The 9581-nt window shown below is 40.2% G+C and overlaps 1 pseudogene; it reads left to right on the top strand.

Moving 5' to 3' along the window:
- The first annotated feature begins 831 nt into the window (after window positions 1–831).
- Window positions 832–8894, top strand: LOC136406587 (lariat debranching enzyme-like; annotated as a pseudogene).
- Window positions 8895–9581: the final 687 nt, after the last annotated feature.

The raw sequence follows: 9581 nt of genomic DNA on the forward strand, positions 1-9581 counted from the left end.
GCTACCTGAGATGCTCAGCATTCTAGGAGCCAAGCAGAGGAGGGGGTGGGGGTGGGTCTCACCTCTCAGTTAGTAGATTCTCACTTAATCCCCTTACGCTGTTGTTAGTACAGTGCCACACCAGTGTTCCCATCTGTGTCTGGCATACCTGAGACCTGACTACTACATATGGCTCTAGACCTGTGATGGCGAACCTTTTTATGAAAACCATCCACTTTTGCAGTGCTGGTCAACTTGTTCCCTCCCGCCCACTAGTGGACATTCCAGCTTTCATGGTGGGTGGTAGTGGAGCAACCAAATGGCTGGTTATATACCCTTGATCACACAAGGGTATGGAAGAGCATGACATCATGCCATAAGCTTACAACAGTTGTTTAGGAGATACACAGAAACATTAAGACTTTCAAGGTAACACATCAAAGATGTTTACAAATCTTTTAGGGTTCATCTTCCCTCCTTTGCCTAAGGGTATGTTACTCTCAAGATTCCAGGAAGGGAAGAAAAACTTCAGTCAATGTAGTGTGGTATGTAAATTCTGTCTCCCACTGAAAGAGAAGTTTCTCGGTTAACCTTTATTTTAGATTTAAAACTAAATGACCCATTGTTCTTGCAAGCTAGAAATTTTTATATTCTTCTCCCTCCCCTTCCCAAAAGAAGGACAGGACAGGAAAGCCTGACCTTTCCTTCTAGAATATCAATATTAATTTTGCAGTTTTTTGATACCTTACTACAGTAGAACCTGCTTTCTTCTCCCAGCTATCTTCCTAGAGCTCCTCACCAATTTATCTGTTCAACAACTATTTGTTGGACACCTACTATGTGCCAGACATCATGGATACAAAAGTAAATAAAGGAGTTCTACCCAGCAAAGCCTTCTTTCATGCAGGGGTCAATGGGGATGAGGGAGAGCACCGGAGGTAAAAAGTATGATACACTGTAATCATATTCCAAATAAATATTGTGTGCCAAAAGTATCTGAAAGCTTCACAACAGCCCTATGAAGCTGGATGTTATCATATTTCAGCAGATGTGGAAAATCAGATTCAGTGGAATCAAATAATTTCCCCCAAACACAAAACTGGTCATTGAGTCAGGATTCAAACCAAATTGTCTACACTTTTTTTTTTTAGGTATAATTGACATACAACATCATATTACATTATACTAGTTTCAGGTATACAACATAATTTGATATTTGTATATGTTGTAAGATGATCACAATAAGACTATTTAACATCAATCACCATACATAATTACAGAATTCTTTTTCTTTGTGATAAGAACTTTTAAGAGATACTGTCTTAGCAACTTTCTATATCTTCTACTCTTGATCATAACACCAGACTATCCCATATGAGATAGAAACATCAGTATCCTCCTCTGCCTTCTCCAACTTCATCCTTTAACACCTTACTCCAAAGAGTAAGTCATCCTGACACACAATCAGGCTGAGTCACAGAACTGTGAATTAAATGGGGTGCAAATACGTCCACTTTATTTGTATAACTCAAATCTGTTTCCAGACTGTTTAACAGCAGGCAATTTAAAAAAAATAATTCCTGGATTTTCTCAGATCAGTAGTGATCTTAACTTTTTTTTTTCTGAGAAAGACAGAGAAACAAAGAGAGAGACAGACAGACAGGAAGGAAGAGAGATGAGAAGCATCGATTCATAGTTGTGGCACCTTAGTTGTTCATTGATTGCTTTCTCATATGTGCCTTGACCAGGGGGGCTCCAGCTGAGCCAGCAACCCCTTGCTTGAGCCAGTGAACTTGAGCTCAAGATAATGACCTTGGGCTTAAATGCAGTGGCCATGGGGTCATGTCTATGATCCTACACTCAAGCTGGAGACTCCATCCGTGCTCAAGCTGGTGAGCCCATGCTCAAGCCGATGAGCCTGTGCTCAAGCCAGTGATCTAAGGGTTTTGAACCTAGGTCCTCAGTGTGCTAGATATACAACTTATCCATTGTGCCACCACCTGGTCAAGCAGTGTGATTTTTAACTTTATCAATTCCAACTTGTAACCAGATCACATACTTGGTTAAGCTGTAATGAACCGAATGTTCTGTCTTCTTCCAGCCTCCTCTTTGGGGTAGTATCTGAGTTCCAGGAAGGCATATGGGAGCATTACAGTGTTGGTAGGCTATATATCACTTCTATGAGGTTGTCTGCTGGTGTCTGCTGGGGATTTAACTTGTCTATTCTCTTGGTTCAAGATGTTTAGTGCTTCCTCAGGTAGAGCTCAAAGCTCTTGACCACTGTCTATCTCTTTTCTATATGGTGCTGCCAATCCTCTGGGTTCAGTTCTTCATCCATCTTATCCACTGCTGAAAGTTCAAGCAGCACCCTTGGTGAAGAACTTCTCAACCCTGCTAGATGATCTCCTGACATGTGATTTACCAGCTTTCACTCTTTGCTAATTTCTATGTTCTCACACTGGGCCCATAGAAATAAGGAGCCTCAGGAGCCATGAAAAAGTTTTGTGGGGCCTGACCAGGCAGGGGTGCAGTGGATAGAGCATTCAACTAGAGCACAGAGGACCCAGAAACAAAACCCTGAGGTTGCCAGCTTGAGCATGGGCTCATCCGGCTTGAGTGCCAGCTCCCCATCTTGAGCGTGAGCCCCCCAGCCTGAGTGCAGGGTCGCTGGCTGGAGTGTAGGATCAGAGACACAACACTTTGGTCACTGGCTTGAGCCCAAAGGTTGGTGATTTGAAGTCTAAGGTCACTGGCTTGAGCCCATGGTCACTAGCTTGAGCCCAAGGTTACTGGCTCTGCTGTAGCCCCCTGGTCAAGGCACATATGAGAAAAAATCAGTGAACAACTAAGGAGCTACAATGAAGAATTCATACTTCTCATCTCTCTCCTTTTCTGTCTGTCCCTTTCTGTCCCTCTCTTTGTCCCTGTCACACACACACACACACACACACACACACACACAAATGTTTTGTGGGGGATGAGGTGTATCACTGGCCTGCTCATTTCCATCTGTACCATTCTGCCCTTTGCTTAGCCAGCGTGGAGCTTGCCATTATTCCAGACTTCTCCTGGTACTCTCCTCTCTGGGATCCTGAGAGGTAAGGAGATTTGAAAGGGTGGACACACAAACATGGGTGGCATTCAGAGAGTGAAGTCACTACACTGCTTCTAATTTCTTTTGTCTTTTCTCCAAATTTTCTCCTCTCCTCTAGCTTGGATGTGATTTGGAAAGTTTGAGGGTTAGGGGGCAGAAATAGAAACATGTTCCTTCATTTCCTCAAAGCCATTTCTGGTCTCTTCTCTCTCATCCCCACCTGAAACTTAGATTAAAGAGTAAGTCAGCTTTGTTCTTAGTTGTGAATTATCTAAACATCAATTAAAGTTCTTATTGCAAAATGGGAAAAAGTGGGCAACTATAAGGTAGACTTGAAATAGTACAGCAAGTGATGATTTGTAATATTATCCTGCAACTCTAACTATAAATACTGTAAATACCATATTTCTCCATGTATAAGACGCTCCCATGTAGAAGACACACTTTAATTTTGGGGCCCAAAATTTGAAAATAAAAATGTATTACGTAAAGTTATTGAACTCAAGTTTTATTCATTATAAAATTCAAACAACTCATTCATGCGAAAAAGCAGGAAATGCAAGTAAAAAAATCTACAACCACTATATAAGATGCACCCAGTTTTTCAACCACAAATTTTTCAAAAAAGTTGTCTTATATATGGGGAAATATGGTACTTAACAGAACTCTAGCTTTTAACCATTTTCTCCCTCAAATCAGTGTACATGAGTAAACACAAGTATAAAAAGCAAACTTGTGTGCTAAGTATCTGCATAGACTCCACTTTCTTATATAGCAATATAAATGTTCAAAAGTCTGGAGAAAAGCCAAGAGAATATTTGTATGGTACAAATTTTTATACACAGTTTAAGCCAGATTGGAGTTGTTTGAAAGCATTTAGAATTAGTCAGAGAGAAACTAGAGATTTTCATGATTCTTCACAAGTTTCTAGCCTTGACTCTGAAACAACAATGTGAAAAGAGATACAGAAAAACAATGGGGAAATGACAATGTACAATCATTTGGAAGTCTCACTTTGTTTAAAGACGAATAATGATCATAACAAAGGTGACTTACCTTAACAGAATTTTAAAAGCAAATAATTTGAAATAAAAAGCACAAGGGTATTTAATATGTTGAGCTGCTTAAAGAGTGGTCAACGCAAATTAGCTGGATCAACCATTTCCCCTGGCAGAGAAGCAATTATATTTAAGAAAATTTTAGAAGGTGGTAACTAAGCAACTACATTCAGCCTACACAAATTGTTCATCATTTCTGGTAAATTATAGGAGATGACAGCCTGTCATTATAAAATAGAGACATGCAAAATTAGGGCACTGTTATTCTATGTTCCTCCTACATGAAAGAACAATTATATCTTTGGCACAATGATTGGGTTAACTAACTGCAATAAGTATTGAATGTTAGTATATCATAGAGAAAATGTGTAAAAAAGAAAAAGAAAAATAAGCCTAGGGATTTTTCAAAGAATGACCCCCTCAACAGGTACAATCCTCCCCTGACCTGATTTCACGTCTTTTCTGTCACAGCAAGAGCAGCTCAAAACAATCTACTCTATTGGCAGAATTATAAATGAGTCTTTGGTAGAAGAGCTACATAAGAAAAAGACCTGTACTAGTATTTTTCAGAACTCAGAATTCTTTTTCTCTCTAATCAGATAATGATATTATTGGAGTCAAGGCTGTTTTGATAGTGGTAACTTAATGACTGCCTAACAATTCCTTTGGATAAGAAGATACTGATCTTCTTAACAGTAGATGAACTCTAAATGCCCTGATTGAAGAGCATTGAACACCTCATCTCTTGGGTAACAAAATATCTCTTTTAAAAGAGTACTCCTCTGGCCTGACCAGGCAGTGGCATAGTGAATAGAGCATCGGACTGGGAAGCAGAGGACCCAGGTTCATAACCTCAAAGTCACCAGCTTGAGCACAGGCTCACCAGCTTAAATGCAGGGTTGCTGGCTAGAGTGTGGGATCATAGATATGACCTCATGGTTGCTGGCTTGAGCCCAAAGGTTGCTGGCTTGAGCAAGGGGTCACTTACTCTGCTGTAGCCCCTGGTCAAGGCACATATGAGAAAGCAATCAATGAACAACTAAGGTGATGCAACAAAGAATTGATGCTTTTCATCTCCCTCCCTTCCTGTCTGTCTGTCCCTATCTGTTCCTCTCTCTGACTCTCTGTCTCTGTAAAAATATTAAAAAAAATAAAAAATAAATTAGAGTATTCCTCTGAATTAAGAAAACATGTGGCCAATATACAACAGATAATATAGGTGTTCTCAAATTTCAGGGAAACCCTATTGAACAAATCTGTTTTGACCTTTTGTTTATTCTCTCTTCATTAAAAAAAAAGAAAAGAAAACTCCTACAGTTGAATAAAACCAGATCTCTACTAAGTTATCTATTTACCTTTTAAAATGCATTATCAAACAATTCATGTTTGGAAATAATAAAGTATTTCCTTGCAACCACTTCCCATACCTCCTCACAGCCTATTATGACCAAGTACGGATGGAATAAGGAGCACAGAGTGGCTCTTCCATGCTACTAAGCAGCAACCATTTTACACAGTTACTTGTCTCTGACAGTGGCTCTAACCACCACGTCAGTAAAAATTCTAAGGAAAGAAGAAACTTGTGCTCCAGCCCTATCCATTCAGCACATCTTATTTCCATGTAGGACATGGTTATTTACTGTAACCTAGAAAACTGGGGAAGAAAGTCAATAAACTGGAGCTAAATAGGAATTGCCAGACAGGGGCCATTCCAGAGGCTTCCTGCCTTATCATGGCCCCTCTCCAGAGCAACATGAATTTTCTTTCATTCCATTGCTCCTTCCCACTTCACTGTCTCTCTATTCAATAGATGTTCTGCTTTCTCACAGTGTCTGCTTCTTTAAAACGTTTCTTTGTCCATGGCCTTGTATGTAGATTATGTGACTGTTTCATCTCTGCCTTCCACATCAAACTAGATCATTCCTTTTCATTACTCAGTTTAAATTTTTGAAAAAGAAAATGATTATCCCAGTTTATCTTTCTAAGTCGGACCATGTTATAGACCACTACCTAGCCTATGGGTTGAAGTATCCAAAATTCTTGGACAATCCTTTTATCTAGAGATGAGGAGGGTATGGTCTGTATCTTCTTCCCTTAAATTTGTGCTATGTGAACACAGTATAAGTGACATAGTCCAGGTTTCCAGGACCAGACCTTGGAAAAATAAAAGTTTGCTCTTGGAACTCAGCCATCATGCTCTAAGGAAACCCCTAGCCACATAGAGGAGCCAGGTAGGTGTTGTAGTTGACTAACCAAGGTTCCAGTCAACAGTCAACATCAATTACCAGACATGTGTGAGTAAATCTTCCTCCAAATTTACCAGATCCCAGCCATTCTGCCACTTCTAGTCTTTCCAGCTGTTGCATCAGATAACATGAAAAAGCCACAACCCATCCTTACAGGGCCCTGTCTGAATTCTTGATCCACAGATCTATGAGCATAATAAAATACAGGCTTTATACCAGTGGTTTTCAATAGCTGGTCTGCCAGAAATTTCAAGTGGACCCATGAAAGAGTTGTAATCTTATATGAATATTACAGTCTATAATCATTGGGTGGTTAATTCCTGAGAGTTGCTTACCCCCAACAAGGTCTGACTGATATGTTTACAACCACAAATATGATAACCTTATGCTAATAGAAAGGCAACCTGAAGTCACGACCAGTTATAACATCCAGAGAACTGTCAAAGGGGGTCTCTGCTCTCTAAACTGGGCTTGCTCCACTTTAGGGCATTGGGATGTGGCTAGGTCCAGGTGGCTGTGGCCAGCTGCTGCTGCATGAGCTGGAAAAGATCTATGAGATGCTTTTGCTGGTGGAACAGTGCAGCTGTGCTGTGGCAACTTTCCAGTGGTACACAACAAAGTGGACTTGTGCTGCATGTTAGTGCCTCCCAACTACCACCACATGCAGACCTTGTACAGGTGTTACTATGCAAGGAAAAAGGTTCCAGTTCTCACAGTCTTCATTTGGGAAAACTGTGAAGCCTCAAATCATTTGCAAGAGTTACCCTATGGTGGCTGGGTGGCACCAACAGTTATTATTGAGGTACAATAATAAGGTATAAAAGTTGGTGGAATCTCTGGTATCTTGAAATCCCTTGACTCTCGAAAAGCTGAAGCAACCTATGGACATACTCTTATCTCATGATTGGCCAAGAATTATATACCATTATGAAAATAAGAAGCAACTTCTTAAGACTAAATCTTTTTCTGACAAGAAGTGGGAAATAACACATTAGGAAGTCCTGCTGCCTCAGAGATTTTAGAGCACTTCAAACCTACTCACTGGTTTTCCACGCACCTTCATGTGAAGTTCACAGCCTTGCTGTGGTGTCAGGCCAAGGCTAAAGGAGAGACTGCCAAGCACCAAATTTTTAGCCTTGGACAAATGCTTACCACATAGAGACTTCTTTGAGGTAATAGAAATAGATCATGATCCAATCCTCCTTATTATTTAAGAGTATGATATTGAATGGCTCACTATGCACCCCCATGTTCATTGCAGCATTATTCACAGTGGCCAAGACATGGAAACAACCAAAGTGTCCCTCGATTGGGTAAAGAAGATGTGGTACACATATAAACAATGGAATACTACTCAGCCATAAGAAACAATGACATAGTGACATTTACAACAACATGGATGGACCTTGAGAACATTATACTGAGTGAAATAAGTAAATCAAAAAAAGTTAAAATCTGTATGATTTCACACATAGGTAAGATATAAAACTAAGATTCATGGACATGGATAAAAGTAAAGTGTTTACCAGCGGGAAGGGGACATGGGGGAGGGGGAAGGTGATTTGAGTTAATGGAGAGGGGAAAGGGGACAGGTGTAAAGCGGGGCAAATATATGGTGATGGAAAATGACTTGACTTTGGGTGATGGGTATACAACATAATCAACAGTTCAAATGCTATAGAAATGTGCATCTGCAACCTATATACTCTTATTGATCAATGTCACCCTGTTAAAGTTAATTTTTTAAATCAAGTTTAAAAAATGGCTCACTGTTCTCAGGGCTACAATCCTCTTCCTGTGACTGAGCGCCTATGAAATGTGCCTGAAAATAATGACCTGCATACAAGGCAGGATTATAGTGCAACAAAGGAAGTTATTAATGAAGTATTGGAAAAACTGAATCAGGACCTCAAAGTTCCATTGAACTTTATTATGATGGCTGCTTGTTATGAGCCAAGCAAGCCACAGACACAAATGCAGTTGGTTCATAGGACCTATCCTCAGATAACTGAGTTTTGTGCCACACTTGGAATCACAGACATTAATGTAAGTCTTCAGAAAGCCAAGAAAGAGCGTCACTTGTGGTGAATATGAAGAGCAGGATGAAGAGCATAGTAATGACTGCAGAGAAGATACTAGTGGCTGTACTCTGTGAATCCAGATAAAATAATGGTGGATGAAGAGGAACATGAACATAGTTTTGTAAGTGTACACAGTGACAAAATATAACATCCAAAGAACCTTCTTCTAATTAAGCTTCTGACTTTTCCGCAAGCTTTTTTGGTGTCAGGATCTTGCCAGGTTCCATGTTTGTGTTTTCTGATGATTACACTGGGTTTCCCAGTTGGCAGAGATGGAAAACCTGGTAATGCTGTGGGTTCTGGAGATGGGAAAGACTTACCAGAAGGTTCACTGAGGAGGCTGAGTGATGAACAAAGAAAATTACAAGCAGAAATTAAGTCATCTATGTTGCAATGGATGATAATGATGCAGCATAAGACAGTTTACTTGTCTTAGTTAGGTATTTGCTTTCTAAGGCCATATTTTTAAAGTTGGGGTTTTGACTCAAGACTTAACTTTGTAATAATGAAGTTATGTAAGAATTGATTTTGCCTTTAGGCTTTTGTATATTTCAGATAGAGGCATATTAAATTTTCATGTATTTACTTGCTTGAGGACTCATTTTTTAAAGATGAATATTATTTTCATTTTGTCAGCAGATACTTATTGAACACCTACCTTAACAAAGGCAAACTTATATAAGATACACTATAGAAAGATGATGGCTCTGGCCGGTTGTCTCAGTGATAGAGCATCGGCCCAGCATGTACATGTCCTGGGTTTGATTCCTGGCCAAGGCACACAGGAGAAGCAACCATCTGCTTCTGCATCCTTCCCCCTCTCCCTTCTCTCTATCTCTCTCTTCCCCACTACCCCACCTCCAGCCATGGCTCCATGGGAGCGAGTTGGCCTGGGCACTGAGGATGGCACCAAGGCCTCATCTCAGGTGCTAAAATGGCTATGGTTGCAATAGAGCAAAAACCCAGATGGGCAGAGCATCGCCCCCTAGTGGGCTTTCCAAGTGGAATCCAGTCAGGTGCATATGGGAGTCTGTCTCTCTGCCTCCCCACTTCTCACTTAAGAAAAAAAAAAGATGAATAAGACAAGAATTTTTTTCCTTTTGGGAATTGCTACCACTGTGCA

Source organism: Saccopteryx leptura, chromosome 5 (genome assembly GCF_036850995.1).
Source record: "Saccopteryx leptura isolate mSacLep1 chromosome 5, mSacLep1_pri_phased_curated, whole genome shotgun sequence".
NCBI lineage: Eukaryota > Metazoa > Chordata > Mammalia > Chiroptera > Emballonuridae > Saccopteryx > Saccopteryx leptura.